The following is a 23,279-nucleotide window of genomic DNA, read 5'->3' as shown; positions in this document are numbered from 1 at the left end:
CAAGGACCTTTTCTGTAGTGTCCACTGGGGAGTCTCTCAGGGTGATGGAGGTGTCCACTGGGGGGTCTCTCAGGGTGATGGAGGTGTCCACTGGGGGGTCTCTCAGGGTGATGGAGGTGTCCACTGGGGAGTCTCTCAGGGTGATGGAGGTGTCCACTGGGGAGTGTCTCAGGGTGATGGAGGTGTCCACTGGGGGGTCTCTCAGGGTGATGGAGGTGTCCACTGGGGGGTCTCTCAGGGTGATGGAGGTGTCCACTGGGGAGTCTCTCAGGGTGATGGAGGTGTCCACTGGGGAGTCTCTCAGGGTGATGGAGGTGTCCACTGGGGGGTCTCTCAGGGTGATGGAGGTGTCCACTGGGGAGTCTCGCAGGGTGATGGACGTGTCCACTGGGGGGTCTCTCAGGGTGATGGAGGTGTCCACTGGGGAGTCTCTCAGGGTTATGGAGGTGTCCACTGGGGGTTCTCTCAGGGTGATGGAGGTGTCCACTGGGGAGTCTCTCAGGGTGATGGAGGTGTCCACTGGGGAGTCTCTCAGGGTGATGGAGGTGTCCACTGGGGAGTGTCTCAGGGAGATGGGGAACATTCCGTATAGATTTTTCTCGTCATGATGTACTGAACACATTAAAAATCCCAGAACATGAAAAATGATTTCACAACTACTTGGATATGAAAAGGTTTCAGTCAACTTGATTTGAGATTTTTATAGTTTCATTCAATTCAGTTCAGCTTCATTCATATCTCACCAAGTACATCACAGTCATTTGTCTTCACTTTCACAGAGAAAATCCAAGAATGAGTAACAGTGACTCTGGAAAGGAAAAACTCTCTTTTAAAAGGGAAAAAAATATGATCAGAACCACTCTTGGTAACTTTGTGCTGTCCCGGTCGGGGTGTCCAGGTCACTCGTCCTCTTCTGTGTCCTCGTCCATCCCTGTGTGCTTTGTCAGTCCCACCTGTGTGTGTGTGTGTCTGCCTAACCTCATGTTTCAGTCTTTCAATGGTCTCATCTATCGATGGTGTTCTGTCTCTGTCCCTCACCCCAGTCTGTTTAGTGTTGTCTCTGTCTTTGTTCTGTCCTGCTCCGTCTCAGCTTCCTCCTGTTCTCCACATCACCATGACACCCGTTTTAACCCTGTTTGGGCTGTGTGTGTGTGTGTGTGTGTGTGTGTGTGTGTGTGTGTGTGTGTGTGTGTGTGTGTGTGTGTGCATGTTCTGAGTAGTCTGGTGATGTCTACATGCTGTATTTAGTGTGTATTCCTCTCGTAATGTGTTGGTATAGACACACTGAAGGATGTATGGACTGATAGCAGAGCTGTCAGAATCACCCCATAATAACCACTTCATTCACATTCCTGTTAACACCATGAATTTATTTGGCACCTGATTAATGCACCACGTTTTGTGACCCTGGTCCTGCACCGTAGTTTGGGAAACAGAGGTGGTGATGTGATCCTGTGGATGATTCTGGACAGTGTTTGATATTGATCTGGACTGTGGCAACAACAGTCAACATCATTTCCATGAAGCAGCATATTGGTCCACTGCCATGCTGATGAGAGGATGAACAACCTCAACATTTTCCCTCTCATTCCTTTTTTTTTTTTTTTAATTTTTTAACAGAATTGGGGATATATAGATGGATATACACAAATAATCTGAGCTATTTATTAATGATATGCACTAACAGCATCCACTCACACATTATTTTTTTAATCATATTTATATTTAACTATTATTCATATTTAATGAATCTAAAAATGGTGACCATTTTTCTGTAAAGTCTGTCAGTTGTTGTTTTTTGGTGGAAGCTATTTTTTCCAATAAAATATATCCTATGAGAAGATTTCGCCATTGGTTAATGTTGAGGGATTGTTCATTTTTCCAGTTTCGCAAAATTGTTTTTTTATGGCTAGAGCAACGAGCAATGGTTGTGACAGATTCAGTCCAAGGTTGATTTTGCTTAAATCACCAATTAGACACAAGTTGGGTGAAAAAGGGATCCTGCAGTTCAAAATGGAGGAAAGTTGCTGGATAAGAATTGACCAGAAGCTGTGGACTGGTGAGCACAGGCAGTCATCAGTCGTGTTTTGGTCACATTGAATACAAATGTCCGCTTCAGAGAAGCCCATTTTTTTATTTTTTGCTGAGTTATATGTGTTCTGTGAAGAACTTTATATTGGATCAGTTTAAGGTTTGTATTTCGAGTCATATTGAATATATTTTTGCATATCTCAGTCCAAAAATCCACACTAGAAGAAAATTGCAGGTCTTCCTCCCATTGTGAGATTAGCAGGTGTACTGAATTTGTGTTTATTAGGGGCCTGTATAGCTTAGAGAGATTTTTTTAAATTTTTTGAGTGATTTTCTTAAGGTGAGTGATCAAATCCGGTGGCTTTAATGTGTTCTGCTGTATAGATATTCTTTTTTTGATTGAGTTTTTTAAGTGTAGATATTGTAAAAAGTTATTTTTTCCTATTTGAGATCTTTGAAATAGCTTTGTTTCTCATTAGTGCATTGCTGTCAAAGCCCAATTTTGTGAAATTGGCAGTTGATTTTGTAGCACAGCCACTTACAATGCTTTATAATCTCTAAGTTGAAAACAAAGAAATTCCATCAGTTTGGAAGTCAGCTTATGTTATTCCCTTGTTGAAAGGGGGTGACCCTGCAGTTTTAACCAATTATAGGCCAATATCTAACTTGTGTACCCTGTCGAAAGTACTTGAATCCCTTGTATGTGATCAACTAAAAGATATGTTAGACTCGAATGATCTTATCTCAAAGTGGCTTTAGGCTTTAGGAAAAGGCACAGTACTGTCACTGCTGCCACGATAGTGATTAACCCTTTAAGCTCGGGGCCATTTTCGCCTAAAAGTTCAACTAAAGACGTACCCAAAGTAAACTGAATGCTGTTTTTGAACCATTAGGACCACATGCATGGTTCTGGTCTCTTTTGAAAGCTGACAACCTAAATTTTCTCCCAGTGTAATCAGAATCACTCTAAGTGCCACTGGCATTGATTTATTTATGTTGGAACACAATGAAACAGAATGAATTTTTTTTCCGCTTGATTTTTTTTCCCAAAAAAACACCAGAAGAACACTGTGGCTGCACTGTGGGAGCTGGAAAACACACTAGGACCAGAGTATGAGGTCTCACCTAGTTCAGATTCAAATTTTATAGCAGTACTACAAGAAATCAGTATTTGGCAGATGTTTTTGTAGGGATATGTCCAGGCGTTATCCAAAAGTGGCCATTTGGAGACTCCAAATGGCCACTTTGGCACACCTGGATAAAAAAGGCTGCTATTCTCAAACGCTTCAACATACAGTTATAAATTTGGGCTCTACGGAAAGCTTACACTCTGAGGTATCATATCCCATATTCAGATTCATTATGAGAATTACTGTCATAAATAATTACTGATATATAAACATGTAATAACACTATTTGTAATTGTGAAACAAACCTTTTGCATATAAAAGAGTCAAAAGAAGTGCTCAATGTGAAAAGTAGTATTTATAAGAATGAAACATGATGATAATAAACTATTCACAATAAAACACATGATTTCCATTACAATAAAGTATTTATAACTAAAACAAACTATAATAAAACACACACTTTTTACAACAAACCACACACTATTTACAAATCAACTTGGTAATGACTACCATAAGTTTTCTGCAACATGCCAGTCACGGTAACAGTCCCGTCCTGCCAAGAAACAAAGAGGTGCATCACAGGTACCACACTGTACTGGGGTCTTTCTGTGGCAGTTCCTGCACTTTTGCCGGCCGGCAGTGCTGTCTCCAGAGATGTACTCCAGCCTGTGATGTGGAGGAGCATTAGGAGGAGTAGGATCTCCGGGGGGAGAACCCATCTTGGCCAGCTCCTCGGCAAGGGTCTCCCTGAAGGCCTTCTGGTTCAGCGGAATTTTTCCTTTTGCCTTGGCAATGTCCGCGTGGAGGATAAAGGCGTTGACGATTGCGATGTCCAGGAAATGATAAAAAAAAGTCTTGTACCATTTCCTGGTCTTGTGGAGGACCTTGTAGAACCCAATGAGGGCATCAGAAAGGTCCACTCCACCCATGTGCCTAGATGGACAGAGGAAGAACACAGTGAGAAAAATATACCAAAACATGCATATACCAAGCACATAAATTGTTACATTTTGAATGATATAAAACACTGTTGAATATAGTACATACTGGTTATAGTCTTTCACCACTGGAGGAACAGGGATGTCCTTCCTCTCCCACTGCCCAGCTGCACCCCGGACCTGCCGTAGCACTGTCTCCCCTGTGTACGCCGTGTGGAATGCTGAACACAGGAAGACATCTCTCGTGTCCCGCCACTGGACGTAGAGAAGGGAATCCTTTCTGATCCACCGAACACTGCCACGGGGAGACTTTGAGTGAAGGCTGTTGTTGGTTGTTTTAGGAAATCCGATCCTGTTGGTACGTATGGTACCACATGCCCACACCTTCATCTGCAGGAGGTCTTGAAACAGTGCTGTGCTGGTGTAGAAGTTGTCAACATACAGTTTGTACCCTGTGCCCAGCAACTGCGTGTTCAGCAGCTCCATCACTGACTCGTAACTGAGCCCTTTCCCTGTGTTACCTTTTGCTTTGCCTTCATAGACAAAAAAGTCCCAGGTGTACCCAGTGTTGGAGTCTGCCAAGACAAACAGTTTGTAGCCCCAGCGCACAGGCTTGCTCTTCATGTATTGTTTCAAGCCAATCCTGGCTTTGGAGGCAACCATCCTCTCATCGATGGAAATTTCTCGGTGTGGGTGATAGTTCGCCTTGCAGGCCTCTCTGATGTCGTCGTACAGTGGTTTTATTTTGCCCAGGCGGTGAAACGCTGCAGTGCCTCGTCTTGCCTCATTTTCAGCATCCATTGTGGCATTGCTGAGATGGAGGGCCCAGGCTATCTTCAGGAACTTTGTCCTGGGCATGACCCGTTTTGGGAAAGGCAGACTGTACAGTTTACCACCTCGCCAGTAATCTGTATGGGACGTGCATTTGACGAATCCCATGTAAATGACCATGGCAATAAAGCAGAGCATGTCCTGCAGATTGATGTCTGTCCATGGACTGGAGGGTGTTGAATAATGTGCAGAACCATGTTCATTAGTATTTTGTACAATGGTCTGTAGCACCTGGTTTGTAAAAAACAGCTGAAATAGTTGAGCGGTTGTATAGTTCTCCGCTGTGAGGAGTTGGGGTCCTGGCGTGCGGCTGGGCTTGAAGACCATCTGTGGCGGCGTTATGTCGGGCACATCTACATCGTTCCACCTCTCCCCTGATGTGCCGTCATCGTCACTGTCACTGTTTCTCTGGCGTGGGCTTCTTCTTCTTCTTCCTCTCCCCCTCCCCCTCCCTCTTCCTCTTCTCCTCTTTACACCTCTGGCTGGAGTTGGGGGATGGGGCTCCTCTTCCCCAGACGTACTGTCCTGCTGCCGACATCGCTGCCTGCGGACCCCTGCAGCGGCAGAGGTACTTGGCTGGGGCTCCCAATCATCATCAGCCTGGGATGATGGCCTGCTGTATGAAGAAAAATAAATATCAGTGATTTACTACTGGATAAAACTTTATCATCTTTCCTGTATTCTTCTACATCTCTACATCTTACAGTCTCACAGGTCAGGTGTTCATACTATGAAACAAAATGAGGGGGGTGGGTCAACAAACACACACACACACACACACCGCTGCCCCAAAAGGTGATCAGACTCTGGGACAAACAAGCAAGCAAAGCTACAAAATGGATTCACTACAAAATAACTCTTATTTCTTCCCCCCCCCAAAAAAAATACAATAGTATACTGTAATGTAATGTAATAAGGTAATATAAACAATGATGTAAAATGATCCAATATAACATGAAATAAAATAACAAAATAAAATAGAATAAAATTAAAAAAAAACTATGATAATGTATATAAATTATATAATTCTGAGTACTTACTTGTCGAGGGTGATGTCTTTCCCCTCTAGAAAAAGATCCTCTGCCTGAGAATCACCAGGTGATAATTCACTGTCCTCCTCCGGTTTGTCAGCATCAGACTGGTCACTGTCTCGGCGAGTGCAGATTTCCACAACTTCTTGGAGCGTGTACTTACGTTTGACAGTCACTTTCGCCATTATTTTACCTCAAAACAATAGTCAAATCTCCCGGCTGCAGCATTGATCACAGGCGCACAGAGGGCGCACTGAGGACGCACAGGGAGCGCACGGGGAGCGCACGGTCAGACGACACTACTTCCTTCTTTACGCACGGATTTGCCTGCTATGCTATCAAACTTTCCCGCGGATGCCATATAGCGTTGTTTTCAGCAGTTCATTGGCTATCAGACACGCCAATCAAAAATCTACTCAAACGCGACTGGCTCAATCACTACCCGGGGAAAGTGGTCGTATACCATTCTGTCATGACGGTCTCTGGTTGGCTATTATTGCGGGTTGGCTGGATTCAAGAGACTCAAATGGTTGAAATGAGGTGTCAATCAACAGCTTAGGCTTCAGCGGCCATTTTAGAAACACCGGATCGCTGAAGTTTTCATTGTAAACAAAACTATGAGGACAAAAACACGGAATATTGGACGCGCGCACGGGGCAGCTATCACAACGCGACAGCCGTTTTTGAATGTTTATTCATCCTGTGACGTGTTTTGGACTAAATTTTTTACTGGTTTGGATTGTCTGGATGCTTATGATTGGATCATGACTGTTTTTGCTGGAATATCGTTCATCTGTGGATAATTATGAGCCACAAACGGTGAGTCATGCCGTTTCTGTTATTTCTTGTTTATTGTTTAAATGTTTATATGACGACTCGTGTGGTTATTGTATCTTACAATGGCGGATATATATCGATTCCTTAGAATCTAAGCTTTCGAGTGGTGTGAAAATTATATGCCGTCGAGTTGGGAGTTGTGTGTGTAGACGCATATTAAGTTGTGACGTCAGTGTCGGCCCGCGGGCGGGCCGGTCTGAGCTTAAGGGGTTAATGATATAATCGTTGCTCTTGACAACAAGCAGTGCTGCGCTTCACTTTTTATTGATTAGTCAAAAGCTGTTGACACGGTGGATCATACCGTTTTAAAGCAAAGGCTTCATCATTTTGGTTTGTCTGATCATGCAGTGTCCTGGTTCGCAAATTATCTGAGTGACAGGACTCAGTGCATTAAGTATGAAGGGTTTTGTTCTGACTTTATGAGTGTCCACAAGGGGGTGCCACAGGGTTCAATACTGGGACCCCTCTTGTTCATAATGTACATTAATGATTTGGGTCTCAATGTGTCAGATGCTAATATGCACTTTTATGCTGATGACACAATTATTGACTGTGGTGGACCAACCCCGACGAAAGCTGTTGAATCCTTGCAGAAAGCTTTTAATGTGGTCCAGAACACACTTCTGCAGCTAAAGTTAGTCCTCAACACTGACAAGACGACACTGATGTTGTTCTCAAACAATAAGAAGGTGCTTCAAACTGCCCCCCACTGTTTAGGCTTGAGGGAAATGTCACAGAAGTGGTTCATGTGTACAAACATCTTGGGTCTTGCTTGACGAGGGCCTCTGCTTCAAGACACACATTGAAAATCTTGTGAAGAAATTGAAACTCACATTGGGTTTTTTCTTCAGAAATAAATTTTGTTTTTCTTTCAATTTGAAAAAGCGGCTTGTCACTGCAACATTTTTATCAGTTTTAGATTATGGAGACCTGCTGTACATGAATGCCTCAGCTCAATGTCTTCATTTTTATTTACAAGGCCATGCTTGGTCTATGTCGTGGAATTTTATTTAAAAAGTATCCTAGGCCAGTCACGGTGCAAAAAACCCCACAAACATATATTCCAGAAAAAACGTAAAATCTTCAAGTATATCCATTCTTGGTTCTTGAAGTCTTCCATCGTAGTTCTCCTCAGAAAAATCAGGCAGAGTCAGAATGCAAAAGGAGGACTTTATTCCCAAAAAAACCTCCTGGCAGTCAGGCCGACCAAAGAACTGACGCGTCGATCGCTCTCTGCTCCATCTATTTATACTATTTCTTGGGAGTTTGTTGCTTCTCAATTGATTCTTCGTCAAGACACAATTGCTCAAAACCATTCGTTGATTCTTAGTTGAGTCTTCGTCAAGACACAATCACTCCCCCCTCCCTACAAAGGTCAATGTCCGTGACCCCTTGGGAGGCCCTCTCAGCCTCCAAGTCTCCAAATGCCAGGTGTTGTGCAACAAATCATAGTGTCACATTTCTTATCCAATGAGCCTCATTTGCACCAGAGGGAGACAGAGAGACAATTGACCTGTAGTCTTAGATTTTAGAAAAAACAAACTGTCCAGCTGCCAAGAGGCTGCCGTAAAAATGAAAAATGGCAGGCTGGCGAACAGAAAAAGGATACATGTCTTTTCCACGCCTGTGTCTACTAGCATACTATAACTAACAGAGACATGCATACATGAACAATAGTAAATAACATAATATAATAAGCATGATGTAAAGAATATGATAAAATTATTCAACATTTCCCCCCTTTGAGACTAACAAGTCTCATACTACACCACTATAACTAATGAACTACAATGTATTCATAGCAAACACAAGCATTTGTCTGTAAGCGTGTAACGGCAGTATTTAACTGCGGCACATCTTGCACCTTTTCAAAAAGGTTATGTGGTTTCAGCACACACGTATGAATATACTAAATCATCTACATAGAATGATTACTAACATGATACACATTCCCATAAATGATCAATACTAAGATTATATGACTAACTTAATACAGAGATTATACTACTAAGGGTTAACCATCCACTATCAATCAATCTCCTGACTGAACCTTCCCAACAGAAGGATATGAGCAGCAGTACACTACTCAGTGAAGCTTGGGGTATTATTGGGTGCAGCGGGAACCACATCTTGCTGCCAGCGGAAATGCCGAAAAGCAAATCATCTTTTGCGAGTGGCAAGTAGTGATGCACACAGTTACGTGGTGTATCTTCCAACACCTGAACATCTTTCATCATCTCTCGTACATCATTCAAAGGCATGGTGGCAAGGTCCTTCCGAGTATAAACACAAACTTTCAAAAACCAGGATCCTGCACGAGCATTGGTGTCGCTGTCGCTGACGTCGCTGCCGTCAGATGATATTGGGTCATAGGTTGGGGAGAGAGGTGTCTCCCTGGGCGTCTCAGGGGTTTGAGGACCCGTGTGTGTGATCGGCGTTCCTTGCTCCTGCGCTGGAGCACATCCCTGCGTTGGCATGAAGGGAGGGGAGGTGAGGAGATGGTCTCAGGAACTGGTGACATAGGTTGGGAGGGGGTTGGTAGTAGGTCTTCGGAGGCTGATAGTGGCTTAGATGTGGAGCCCAATACACGCCGGTGGACTCTCGTGGGCGAAGTCTGCTGGGTCCTGGTTGTAGATCCCCAATCGTCAGATGCCATGGGGCAGGCTCCAGCTGGAAGACACAGTCCGACGTCCTCTCCCCTGTTTGGTCTCGAGTCATCGATGGTATGTTGTCCAACAGGAATGTATTCCAGTCAATATTGCTCTCCACCATGATTTTCCCTATAAAGACAAATAACCCATTAAGCATTCTTCTAATGGTATCCACCATAGGCACATTGTTACCTTTTTCTTTTTTTTTTTTCCATAAACATTTTCTTCATTGTTTTCCATACTACCCCTATCTGGAGTTCTCCAGAAGTAGCTAACACTCCACCTACTGTGGGGTGAGGTAACATAGCAACTTTACGGTCGCAACAACCTATTGGTTGTGTTAAACTTTTTCATAATCTATATCTTAACGGTCCTTCTCCTTACTCTAAATCTCCAGAGCCTATTTGTCTCTCACTTAGTTGAATCCTAACTGAATCACTCCCTCGCCTACTTGGTAACAGACCTCTACTCCTAGTTTCTTTGCTGCTTTGTTTGGAGATCAGTCTTTATGATCTTATTTCTGTCTGGCTGCGCCTAATCTGCAGGGGAGGCATCATCTTTTCCCTTCCTGTAGCCGCCTCTTCCCTGCGTGGAGGTATTACCTTCCCCTTCCAGCTCAGGTGGTGTCTGCTGATGCTTTGAAGGCAGTCTGTCAGCCCTGCAGCAGCAGTTTCAATAGAAACAAACAGTCTTACCCTTGATGTCCTGTGCAGTGCAACTTGGTCAGGACAACTTTGAATGGACCTCCTTGTCTCAGTTGGTTCCAATCCTTCTGAAACCTTTTACGTATACCCCCTCTCCAGGTCACACTCATTCTAGAGATGGTGTGATTTCAGCCTCTCCATCTTCTTTAGCCCCTTTTACCTGTTGAAAAATCACCTTACAAATACAGGACAATTGTTGAACATAACTCCTCAGCTGTTCACAAGATAGACCTTCCCAAAGTCCCTTCAGAAAAGGTACAGGCATGGGTCTCCCTATGCATATTTCATGCAGTGTTAGATGCGTTAGTGTGTTAGTTTAGTTAGTTTAACAACACTTAGCAAAACATTCTTAGACATCTTAGTTTGTTCTCTCTGTTCGCTATGAACTTAATTCCCTTAGCTTTCAAAATTCCATTTGCTCATTCAACTGTTCCCTGCAACTGTTGGTTATACACATCCAAACATCTGCTGGATCCCAAGTATTTCATAATACGTTTTATTACCTCCACCACAAAGTGGGATCCATTGTCTGAACTACATGTGTCAGGAAAACTAAACCTTAGGAAAACCTCTCTACACAAAACTTTGCTACAGATCCGCTGTCTGGTGCATAGGTTGGTACTTCTTCCACCCATCTCGCTGTGGCCCATCCAGGGTGTTCATGGTCATACCCCTTAAGCCACACCGTTTTTCCTTACAGGACTGCCTTGTCCCGTGCTGCTTTAAGAAAAGATAGAATAGTTAAGGTTTACAGTCAACTGCAAATAGTATGGGGCACATACTTACCCCTGCTGCCTTTTTCCTCTTCATCAGTTAATTGATTACTTTTAGCTATTAAGTTGTTTGGCTTTTGATTGGCAGGGCATTCAATCAGTGTAACTGCCATCGAAAGTAACATTACTTGTAAGAGTTTGGCAATTTCATCTGCATGGGTGTCCTAAAAGCCTTTATTTCTGCCAATTGGGCAGAGCATGGTTTTCTCAATTTAGTACTTTATAATTCCAAAAAGGTGCCATCTGGCTTTAGTTCAACTATGGCAAAACCCACATGGCTGTCCGTGGCATCCTTAAAACAAGATCCATCCATAATTAAAGTAACATCAGCTGTTATTGGTTGGTTGTATAAATCATCACATACCCGCATAAAGTTATCTGTTTCTTGTTTACAGTCATATTGGATACCCTCATCAGGAGTTACCATTTAGTGGCAGGATTCACCGTGGCTCACCGCTGGATTGTAAGCTCAGGAGCAGCAAGAATAACTTCATTACCGAGAACTGGTGCCGACTGCAGGTCCTTTTTTACGTTTAATTGGTCTGCAGCTTTTTCCAGTGCACGTAATGGAGCATTTCTTTTTCCTTTCTTTTTTTTTCTTTTTCCAGCATAGTCAGTTATCCATGGATGGTCATATCCAGTCATCCCCAGAAAGGAAAGCATTTGTCCTACTGTTTGTGGCTGCAGAGCTTGAGTTACAGCCTCTATCTGATGGAGCTATGTTCCTCTTTCCTATGTCATCTACATACTGTATTACTATGCTCGCAACATCTATATGCTGTAAGTCTTAGGCTAGTATTCTATTTAATACTGATTGACTTTCTACATATCCTTGTGGAAGTCAGGTATACGTATATTGTTGTTTCTGATATGTAAAAGCTAAAAGACACTGTGACTCCTTATCTATCGGCATACTGAAAAATCCAGAACAAAGGTCTATTACCGTATACCATTTAGTATCTGGTGGAACATTTGATAACAACGTATGTGGATCAGGGACAACATATGTGGATCAGGGACAACAGGAGTCTCAGCATCGACAATGGCATTGACAGCTCTTCAATCATGAACCAACCTGTAATCTGTAGAATTAGGTTTTTTGATTGGAAGATTGGTGTGTTACATTAACTTTTTGTTTTAACTAGCACTCCCATTTCTAGTAATCCATTTATGGTTGGTTCAATGCCTTTGATTGCATGTTGCTTCAATGGGTACTGATTTCTGTTTGGCAGTGGATGGGTTTTACTGATTTGACTTTGCCCACATCAGTCTTATGTCTTGACCATACTTCCAGTGACACTTGTTGGAGAATTTGCTCTTCGTCTTCTTCGAGAGTTGACTGAAGTTTTCCATCTGTTGGTTTTTTCCATCATCTGGTTATTGGCACATCATAGTGCTTGATTCTTCCATTTCCTTGTCGGGGAAATCCACATACCCCATCTGGTATGCACATTATGTTGACTTGTAGTTGGCATAAAATTGTTGGCTCCATCTATCTTGAAAGATCATGGGGTTTATATGCCATAGGTCTTCAGTCAGGTCTACAGCGTCAGGCGTGGCTGTAGAGGCCTATACAGGATCCACAGATCCTACTGCAGCCACCGCAGATGAACTCATTGCAGTGTGGTTGGAATGTCATCTGTCTCCACTGTCTGCAGAGTCTCTTCTTCTCCAGCAGGCGTCTCTCCTTTGCCTGGCAGCTGCCTGTGTAGCCCCCCTTCTCATCCCGCTTCTTGGAATTTGATAGGTGGGTGGCGCTATTAGGAGCTGTGGGCCTGACGGGTGTCAGCTGTCTCCGCCTCCTGTCCAGCCAAATCCATTGCAGCATTCCTTGCTCTTGATTTACTGTCACAACTTGCTTGCTCTGTTCTCCAAGTTGCATTGTTGTCCATTTGTTTGTCAGTTCTTTACTCAGATCCTCTTCTCTTCTGTTGCTGAAATCTTCATCTTCAGAATGCTTGATCTTCGATGCCGTTTCGTCACAACATTTCTCATCAAAGACTCCCAGTGGCCATTTTGCCCCTTTGGGAGTTCTGTTGTTCTATTTTCTTATACATTTTAGAATTTCTTTTTCAAATTTTGGGTGCTGTCATATTAGTACCTGTGCCTCCTGTTGTCCTCTTGATCCATTTTAAATCCCATGACTCTTTCCACACAGCTGGCTCTCTTGGCATCTCCCCTTCTGTGTCTGTGGGGGTAGTTTATATTAGTACAATAAATTATTTATTTATTTATTTTTTTTAGAACTGCTGTTCTCAATACTAGTTCTCTAATATAATCATTAGGCATGCTGCGGTTCTTGGTTTTGTACCAAACCCTTCGGTACAACATACATAGATCAATTCGCCTATAAACTACGGTCTGTCGTTGCTTAATTAATTAATTTCTTACAGCTGGCCACCTACTTGCAGAACAGATCTCTATGTCTGTCTGCCTGCATAAATAAGCACTCTGCTAAGGAAATCCCCACCCTGCGAGTAGCTGCCCAATCACTGGCTCTCCCACTCCCTCCTCCTGCCTTTGTGTGAAATCTGAGCCAGAGGAGCAAGAGGAGCGCTCACCTGCAGAACATAAATCACCCATTTCAGAAAGCCATGGCGAGTGGAGGAGTGGAGAAGAACGAGAAGGAAAAGTTTGTCGAGGCATTTTTAAATTTAAATCTGTGTATTTTTCTTCATGTAGTTACATTCAAAACTTCAAAAAAAGAAAAAAAGAAAATACCTTTCGTTTAAAGTCTTTTTCTCTCTTTTTTTCAGGATGCAAAAATACATACTGAAATAAAACCGTAAGCCTAAACTGAGATACGAACCAATCCGTGAGAAACCTGTTACCCATTCATGGAATGACTGATATCCAACCATGGATTTTACTGCCACTCCGTGCCGTAATAGATTACTTAGCAGCAAAGTGGCCCGCCTTGATGGTGCTTCACTTCAGCTGCGAAGATAACGCGTCCAACCCCCCTGCATTCCAGCAGCTCCTGATCCCCGTGTCCAGAGCACGTCGGGGAATTCCCCCTGCACTTGTTAGAATAACACATCTGGTCAAATGCCACAGTTTTCTGAATGATTTCCTGCCGATTTTGCCACAATTCAAATTCAGTTTTCGTTTTTATATCTACATTCTATCCAATAATAAGTTATTTCATGCATCTCAATATCTCATCTATGTTCTCAGGAGAGTAATAAATACTCCTTATCACTGCTGCCTCTTCTCACTAGCAGTCACTCCCCCAGGTTGACTCTATTCTCAGCGTCCTCTTTTACGCAGCCCTGTACTATAGGGTTCTAAATTTGATCTCTTAGTTTCTGCCATCATCCTAAATACAATTTCCTATCTATAAATATCCATACCAGTTTCATAACAAAAACTTTAACGTCACAAAAGCTGCAGCATTTAAAATACTCTTTAATCGTCTCGTTTGAAGGCCAACCTGCTGCAACTTTTCCACCTTCACAATTTAGTCAGTCTTCCTTTTCTGTCTATTTACACTATTTATACAATTTTACTAAAATACCCTATGATCACATGCACATTTTATTTACATATGTACTTTTTTGGCCAAAGTTTCTGCTCCTTTTACCATCTGCTCTCCTTCAAACTCTCACAGACAGTCTCATACGCACAGTCACCCCTTCTCCTTTCCTCACATCCTTCTAACACTCACTTGCTCTTTTTACACACTCTTACTCAGACATAGACACAATTACCTCCTCCGCGTCAGAAGGCTTTTTGTTTTACAACCACCCTTTCAGCCCCAAAATTCGCTTTGACGGTCCAGCTCACAGCTGAGCCGACAAATTGACCTTTGGCGGTAACCGCAGTTGGGACAGATCCATCCGTACTTGACCCTCTCCTGGAGTCTCTTGTGTACACTTTCTCCTCTCCTGGGAGAAGGTTTACTGGTTTACAACCTATGCTTCAGACCCAGAGTTCACTTTGACAGCCCAGTCTCTCAGCTGAGTCAACAAATTAACCTCTCATAGGTTGGACCGGCCGTCCGTAAGGGACCCACTCCTGTTTTACACCCTCTCCCCTCTTGGAAGAATTTATTTATGGCAGAGATTACCCATTCAGCCCTAAGGTTAAATTACACAGAAACAACACACTCGCATCCAAAATAGTATAGAGCGCTATTTGCTTAGAACAGCCTTGGCAACCATTTACACATAAAAACTATGAGTAATCGTTACCTTAATTATTTCAAAATAAACATCACTTAACTACAAAATTCTCTTTTTTTTTTAATAAAGATCACTAAAATTTTAAAGTACTTAATCTTTTATAAAATTGCCTAAATTATTTTCCTTTAATTTGGTTGAGTAAATAATGTTTGTTATTCAACCAAGCAAATTTGCATGCATTTTACTCCATGTAAAATTTTGAACATTATCTAAAGTATTGATTTACAGTTGTTCCTGTCTAACAAACCCTTAGCGGTATCCGCATCTCCACACTGGCGCCTACTCCCCTCTTAGGAGAATTATCCTCAAGCAGCTCCTGCCCTTATACTTAGCCGACCCTTCTCTAGCCGCGGTGTCGCTTCCCCCTCAGAAGTTAAGACACATAGCAGCCTGAAGACAGTCCGCGCATGCAAGCGGCCCCTTTTTACCCTTAGCAAGCAGACTCTTTCTGCACCATGGTTGTTACTCTTATGCGGTTTGGTCGTTTTTTGCATTCTGACTCCGAACTCCCCCTCTGAATTTGTTTTAAATCAAATTGTGTTTTTATCTTTAAAAATCACTTTTTAACTTTAACTAGGTTCTTTTGGATTAATTTAATCCGGTTTTAGATTTCACCTGGGCAGAGACCAGACATAAGCACACAAAAAATTTAGACACAGAATAAATTAATCTGCTTACCTCCAATTGTTGTGGCCACAGTGTGCTGAGTCAGTCCTCCACAGATAAAAATCAATCTCCGGTTACTCCTCCTGGCTGGCTCGCCAATAATATGTTGTGGAATTTTATTTAAAAAGTATCCTAGGCCAGTCACAGTGCAAAAAACCCCACAAACATATATTCCAGAAAAAACGTAAAATCTTCAAGTATATTGTAACCCAGGTTACCAGGCCTCATGAACAGTCCACCTCACCAATTGATTTATTAGATCAATAAATTAATAAATTCATATTTTTCTTCATGTGACAAATAAGTTACAGTCCTGAATAAATAGTGAATAAATAGGATTTATGGTTAAAAATCATAAATATGTTAAAAGATTAAAAAGATCAACACAGAGAAGTTTATTTGTTTAAAAAAGAGTATTATTTCATTTCAAGTGTGTCAAAAGTGTTTTTTATTGTAAAAGATTCGGGTGACATGAGGAGATGATGTAATGGTGTAACCAATCAGACGACACCAGGGCGTACGTGCCTGTGAGCTTCCGGTTTTTCTCTCTCTCTCTGCCGCATCGTGTGAGAGGCAGCGCTTGTTAGCTTCTGCTGCAGACTACGCCTTTTTTTGTCTAAAAGAGCCAGATTTTCCAAGCCTAAGTCACTTTTATGGTTGGAGCAAAGAGTGGAGCCCTTCCCTTTTCATGGTAGATGAGCGGACCGTGTGTTTAACAACGGAAATGGAGGAGAACGTGAGTAGCATTTGGCGTTAGCATTCGGCGCTAGCATGTGGCGCTAGCTCCAGTCGTGAGCCACATCCCAGGCTAAGCTGTAAAGGTTACACATTACTGAACCCTCAAGTCACTTGTTTCTTAAAAGCGTGGATCCTGGACTGATGAGAGCCCTGTATTGTGCCCTGTGCCTGGAGTGTATGTGAACTGTGAGCCTCTGGTGAGTAACTTTTACTGAAGTTATGTTGCTAAATGGAGTGAAATGTGCTGTTTCTGTAAATGTTAATATGGATCAATGAACTACTTCAATGAATGTGGTGGTTAAAATGTTTTATATGACAGTGTTTGTTTACAGTTGCCCTCATTCTGTGTTTTTTTTGAGTGGCAGAGAAATGTCATCAGTTCATTGAATTTACAGTACCAAGTGGTTAAATTAATTTTAAGAAGCTGTGTTAAAAAGTATATGCATAAGAATATGTGTTTGTATGTACCTGTTTAAAATTTAAAAGTATATTTTGTTATGAGAACAACACAGTGACCCTGTTCTTGGCCTTTACAGGCCGGGTCTTTTTCTTTTCCTCGTCTTTTTCTTTTTTTTTTCATTCCCTTCTTTGTTATGGACTCCTGTGCTGACCTTGAAGAAATCTTCTACTGGGGACTCATCTTGTGTCTGTAAGGTAACACGGGACCTCAGTGGTTGTGGCGGGCCAACCCAAGGAAAGAACCAGAGACTCTGATTTTGATAGAAACTGATTTATTTGCGGATCGTGGTTGATATTTCATGTTTGAAGAGCTGAAAAGCAGAAAGAATTGTTTTGTTATAATTTATTTTCCGACAACTATTTCTTGTTCAATACAATCATTTATCAACTTACCTTTGATGTGCGTGAAGTTCTTTATTCCGTCACTCATTGCAGTTTGTCAAGCCTCCCTTTCTCCTGTAGCGACCTAGAACCTTCTGATACTGGTCCGTGAGGTAATTGATGCATTGATGAAAAAAAAATATCTGTATCTCCCAGTTTTTACCACTAACAGTTAGAGCTGAGGCAGGTTACAATATCCATTCTTGGTTCTTGAAGTCTTCCATCGTAGTTCTCCTCAGAAAAATCAGGCAGAGTCAGAGTCAGAATGCAAAAGGAGGACTTTATTCCCAAAAAACCTCCAGGCAGTCAGGCCGACCAAAGAACTGACGCGCCGATCGCTCTCCGCTCCATCTATTTATACTATTTCTTGGGAGTTTGTTGCTTCTCAATTGATTCTTCGTCAAGACACAATTGTTCAAAACCATTCGTTGAGTCTTAGTTGAGTCTTCGTCAAGACACAATTGCTCAAAACCATTCGTTGATTCTTAGTTGAGTCTTCGTCAAGACACAATCACTCCCCCCTCCCTACAAAGGTCAATGTCCGTGACCCCTTGAGAGGCCCTCTCAGCCTCCAAGTCTCCAAATGCCAGGTGTTGTGCAACAAATCATAGTGTTACATTTCTTGTCCAATGAGCCTCATTTGCACCAGAGGGAGACAGAGAGACAATTGACCTGTAGTCTTAGATTTTAGAAAAAACAAACTGTCCAGCTGCCAAGAGGCTGCCGTAAAAATGAAAAATGGCAGGCTGGCGAACAGAAAAAGGATACATGTCTTTTCTACGCCTGTGTCTACTAGCATACTATAACTAATAGAGACATGCATTACATGAACAATAGTAAATAACATAATATAATAAGCATGATGTAAAGAATATTATAAAATTATTCTACATCTACTGCCCTCCTACATATGCAACTTAATCACACGAAGAAGTGTTGATTCTTACGACTCGCGGTCAAATGATCGTTTGTTGCTCTGTGTTCCTTTAGCTCCATCCACTCTGCTCCCTCTACATGGAATATGTTGCAAAAAAAAAACAAAACTGGAATTTAACTGAGCTTATTTCATTGAACACATTTGAAGCCAGACTGAGAGCTCTTGAAATGGACTCTTTAAATAGTAATTGTTTTATGTAATTTGATATGGATATTGTTTGGATGTTTTTATTGTAACAGTTGTAACTTTGCTGCCTCTTGGCCAGGACTCCCTTGAAAAAGAGGGTTTTAATCTCAACGGGATTCTCCTGGTTAAATAAAGGTTAAATAAAAAAAAAAGATGTGATGGAGACGCGTGATTCCCTTCTCTTCCCATGTTTTGAAGTATAGTGTTGTTTGTATTTACAAAGTCAGGGTTATGCCAGATCGGAGAGAGAGCGCAGGGTTCCAGGGTGGATCCTGTTGTTTCCAGACCTTTCCACCATGCAGATAATGTAGAGGCTATCAGTGGGTTCTTGAAGCAGCTATGGTGCTTTGTGGTGGTAGTTTTAAAAGGCAAATCGGCAAGTTGAATTTTATTACAGTCGATCTGTTCCAGTTCTATCCAGGAGGTAGACTCCTCAGTAGGATTCATCCACTTACTGACAAACTGTAGTTGATTAGCCAAATAATACTGCATGAAGTTGGGAGCGTCTAGGCCTCCTTCTAGTTTGGATTTCTGGAGGGTAGCAAGACTTTTTCTTGGTTTCTTTTTTTTTTTTTTCCCCTTGTCCTGTTCAGCAGCTGGGGCGTGCAATATTGTATGATTGTAGCCTTTTACTATCCGAACAGATTTTAATATTAGCAGCAGGACGAGACTGAGTCTCCTCCTGCTGCTGCCTTTATTTAAAGCTGGCATCCAGCATGGCTGAGGACAGGACCGGGACGGAGACGCTCAGAGAGCGAGAGACAGAAAAGAGAGAAAGACAAAGAGAGGTTTCTAATTTTTTTGCATAAAACTGTATAATAGTCGAGTCTAATGACTGGAAACACTTTGAGGTAGGTTTAAATTGAATCATTGAAAAAAAATAATTTATTGGTGGTAAAATTTTGATTTTGACTGTGGCTATGCGTTCTAACAGAGTGATAGGAAGGTCGTTCCACCTGTCTCGGTCATTGCAGATTTTGTCCAGGAGTGAAGTTTAACTGGATTAATTCCGGTAGTTTAGGTGAGATATTTATTCCAAAGGTGAAAGATGGTGAAAGAATTTTGAGCTGCGGGATTCCATGCATTCTCTGTTATTGGTAGTAATACATATTTAGACCAGTTAACTGAATAGTCAGAAAGACTAGAAAAGTTTGTAAGGAGTTTAAATATTTCCTGAACTGATGTCTTAGGCTCTTGCAGATACAGCAAGATGTCGTCCGCATTAAACTGTGTGTTCTGATAAAGTTTTTGGCAGGGAATCACTTTTCGGCACGACACCGTAACCCACGCTCTGAGCTCTGCCCACCCAACTGCTGTTTCCTAAATTCTCCCCGAACATCAGGGAGAGGTGGAGGCCTCGCCTCCATCTTCAAGTCGTCTTTTCACTGTCGGCAGATCCCTCAGAATGGCTTTGCTAGCTTCGAACTGCAACTGTTTGAACTAAATCTGAATCCACCTTTTCTGTGTGCAGTGGTCTACCGTCCCCCCAAATTCAACAAGGACTTCATATCGGACTTCGCTGATTTTCTGTCGGGGCTTGTGGTCAGATATGACAATTTCATTATCTGTGGTGATTTTAATATCCATGTTTGCTGTGTCTCACAGCCTCTGGCCCGGGATTTTTTGAATCTTCTTAACTCATTCAGTCTTGTTCAAGCTGTTGATGGCCCCACCCACGAAAAGGGCCACACTCTTGACCTTGTCCTCGCCCATGGCGTTTCTGTCAATGTTGATGAGATCTGTGCCATGGCTTTCTCTGACCACTCCCCAATTTTGTTTTCTGTTTCAATCGAATGCTCAGGTAGTCTCCATAAGGCCCCCAAACTGATCTCACGCTCTCTGAACCCATCTACTGCTGAGCAATTTTCTGCCGCCTTCAGTGACTCGTCGGTGTGTAGGCTGCCTTCAGACTCTATAGTCAGAGCTCCTGCTGATGACCTTCTCTCCATGTTCTCCTCAGTCTGCAAATCAATTCTGGACTTCATTGCTCCTCTCAAACCCAAGTGTCCCAAAACTCAGACCACACCTTGGCTAAACGCTACCACGCGTGCCCTCAGGCGCATCTGCAGACTCGCTGAGCGCAAATGGAAGAAGGACCGCCTCCTCGTTTCCCTTCAAATCCTCCGCAGTTCCCTGACAGCCTACCATCGAGCTGTGAAACATGCGAAGTCTCAGCACATCTCTAATCTGATTTCCTCTAACTGTCACAAACCCCAGGTTCTCTTTCACACACTGAATTCCCTCATCAACCCCCGTAATGATCCCCCCGTCAGGCCCTCCACTGCCCTCTGTGATCGCTTCCAACAATTCTTCATTAGCAGATCGCCGCACTCAGGCCCTCTACTGCCCCCTTCTCACCCCCCATCCCTCCCCCCTCCCCCTGTCAGCAACATTCTCACGGTTTGAACCTGCCTCGGTAGCTTCTCTCTCTGCCACAGTCAGGCATCTGCGGCCTTCCAACTGCCCCTCTGACTGCCTACCTTCGCGCCTTCTCAAGGATCCAACAGTCCTTGACTCAGTTGCCCCCTTCCTCCTCTCAATAGTCAACTGCATCTTGTCCACTGGTTGTGTCCCGCCAGCGTTCAAGCATGCTGCGGTGCACCCTCTATTACAAAAGCCCACCTCGACCCCTCCTCCGTTACAAACTTCAGGCCCATCTCCAAACTGCCCTTCCTCTCCAAAGTCATCGAGCGTGAAGTATACTCCCAGCTGCAACCATTTTTAACAGATAATAACGGCTTTGAAAAATTCCAGTCCGGTTTCAGATCTGGCCACAGCACAGAGACTGCCCTCCTGAGAGTCCTTAACGACCTGCTCTTAGCTACGGACTCAGGTAGCCCTGTGGTCCTGGTGCTTCTCGATCTCACCTCCGCCTTCGATTCAGTGGACCACAGGGTCCTACTGTCTCGCCTCGAACACCTGGGCATCAGAGGTACAGTTCTGGAATTTTTCCGTTCCTACCTGACTGACAGGAGCTTCTCTGTTCAGCTGGGAGACTTCACCTCCTCTGCAGCCCCCCTCTCTTGCGGTGTGCCTCAAGGCTCCATCTTAGGCCCCATTCTGTTCATCCTATATATATTGCCCTTAGGAGATATTATAAATAAATATAATATCTCCTTCCACTGCTACGCGGACGACGTTCAGTTGTACCTCCCCTTCAAGGCTGACGACCCTGCTGCTCCTCCAGCCTCTATTTGACTGCATGTCTGACATTAAGGCATGGATGACAGCAAATTTCCTCAACCTCAATGAGGATAAGACTGAGGTTATTGTATTTGGCAAAGCCGCCCCAGCATTTCTCTCCAACGCCCTGGGTACTCTTGCCTTGAAGTCCAAGCAAGCTGTCAGGAATCTTGGTGTGGTCTTCTACAGTTCCTTCAAGTTTGAGCAGCGATCAGCGCAGTCATCAGAAGAAGTTTTCTCAACCTGAGGACTTTGGCCAAAAATAAAACTTACCTTCCCCAGGCGGGGCTAGAGCAGGCCATTCACGCCTTGTCACCTCACACCTGGATTATTGCAATAGTCTTTACACCGGTATTGATAAAGCCCAAATCCACCGCCTGCAGCTTGTCCAGAACTCAACTTGCCACGCCCCGACTCCTCACCTCCACCAAAAAACACGCTCACATCACTCCGGTTCTCGCTTCCCTTCACTGGCTCCCCATCCGCTACCGTATTGATTTCAAAATTCTTTTAACAGTTTTAAATCTCTTCATCTCCTCGCCCCCCCTCCCTACCTGACCGATCTTCTCTGCCCCCTCAACTCTTCCAGAGCGTTACGGGTCGTCTGACCAACGCCTCCTCTTCATTTCCCAGGACCAGGTTAAAAACCAGGGGGACAGAGCCTTTTCTGTTACTGCCCCGAGGCTGTGGAACTCTCTTCGCCCCCACATCCGCGCGGCCGAGTCTGTGGGAATTTTTAAATCATTGCTGAAGACCCACCTCTTTGCCTTGGCCTTCAGCTAAGTCTTTCCTTGGTGCTCGAGTTTGAGATGTGTTTTAATTGTTTGTGCAGTTTTGTCTTTTCACCGTTTTTTGTTTGTTTCTATTCTCTGCACTTGTGTGAAGCACTTTGGCACGGCTATGCCACTTGTAAATGTGCTATATAAATAAACTTTTACTTACTTTACTTACTTACGCCAAAACTCTCCATTCAAACTCTCTCCAACGTGAACACAACACCAACAGGCTGGCTTCAGCTACCTGTCTAATCTTAGAGCGCCACCTTCAGGAACAATGGTGCAACAGCATGTTTAACTGACTACTGTTGACTCAAGATTCATTACAATATGTGAATTTCTTTAATTTTTTTTATTTTTTTTTTATTTTTTTTTCCCTTGTCCTGTTCAGCAGCTTTTTTTTTTTTTTTTTTTTTGAATATAGCTAGTCGTAACTAGTAGTAATTAGTAGTAGACTCGGGGCGTGCATCAAGAGAGGTCTGCTACAGATCACCATTAGTCTAACCACCACAAGAAGACAAGGTAACCCAGTATGTGAAGAGTGATTAAAGATCATCGTGATCATGTGAATATGATCATGCATATATGACCTCTGACCTCTGAGAAGGCCAAAAGCAGGCCAGAGAGGCCCTCAGAGCCCAGACAGCCGGCGGACATCACAGAGCCCAGATCCAAGCCGCCCCCCCAGGCAGACGCCCACGCTCCGGTCCAGAAACGGGGCAGAGGAAGCCCCGGCCGGGGACCCCGGCGGTCCCGGGGCCCGGGCCCCGCGGAGCCACGACCGGCAGGAGCCGGTCCCACCCCGGGCGCCGGACGCCACGGGGCGGGCAGAGCCGAGAGCCC

The 23,279-nt window shown here is 43.4% G+C and overlaps 2 protein-coding genes across 2 annotated transcripts in view; both read left to right on the top strand.

Moving 5' to 3' along the window:
• The window catches only part of LOC115382194 (NLR family CARD domain-containing protein 3-like), a gene marked incomplete at its 3' end in the record, with an annotated part of 1,416,821 nt that overhangs the window by 18,044 nt on the left and 1,375,498 nt on the right, over positions 1-23,279 (top strand).
• LOC115381319 (NLR family CARD domain-containing protein 3-like) overlaps positions 1-23,279 on the top strand; it is a 77,425-nt gene that overhangs the window by 25,569 nt on the left and 28,577 nt on the right. The gene's annotated exons all lie outside the window — the stretch shown is intronic.

Source organism: Salarias fasciatus, chromosome 23 (assembly GCF_902148845.1).
Source record: "Salarias fasciatus chromosome 23, fSalaFa1.1, whole genome shotgun sequence".
Classification (NCBI taxonomy): Eukaryota; Metazoa; Chordata; class Actinopteri; order Blenniiformes; family Blenniidae; genus Salarias; species Salarias fasciatus.
The sequence above is the reverse complement of the archived record's forward strand: the minus strand, read 5'-3'. Positions and strand labels throughout refer to the sequence as shown.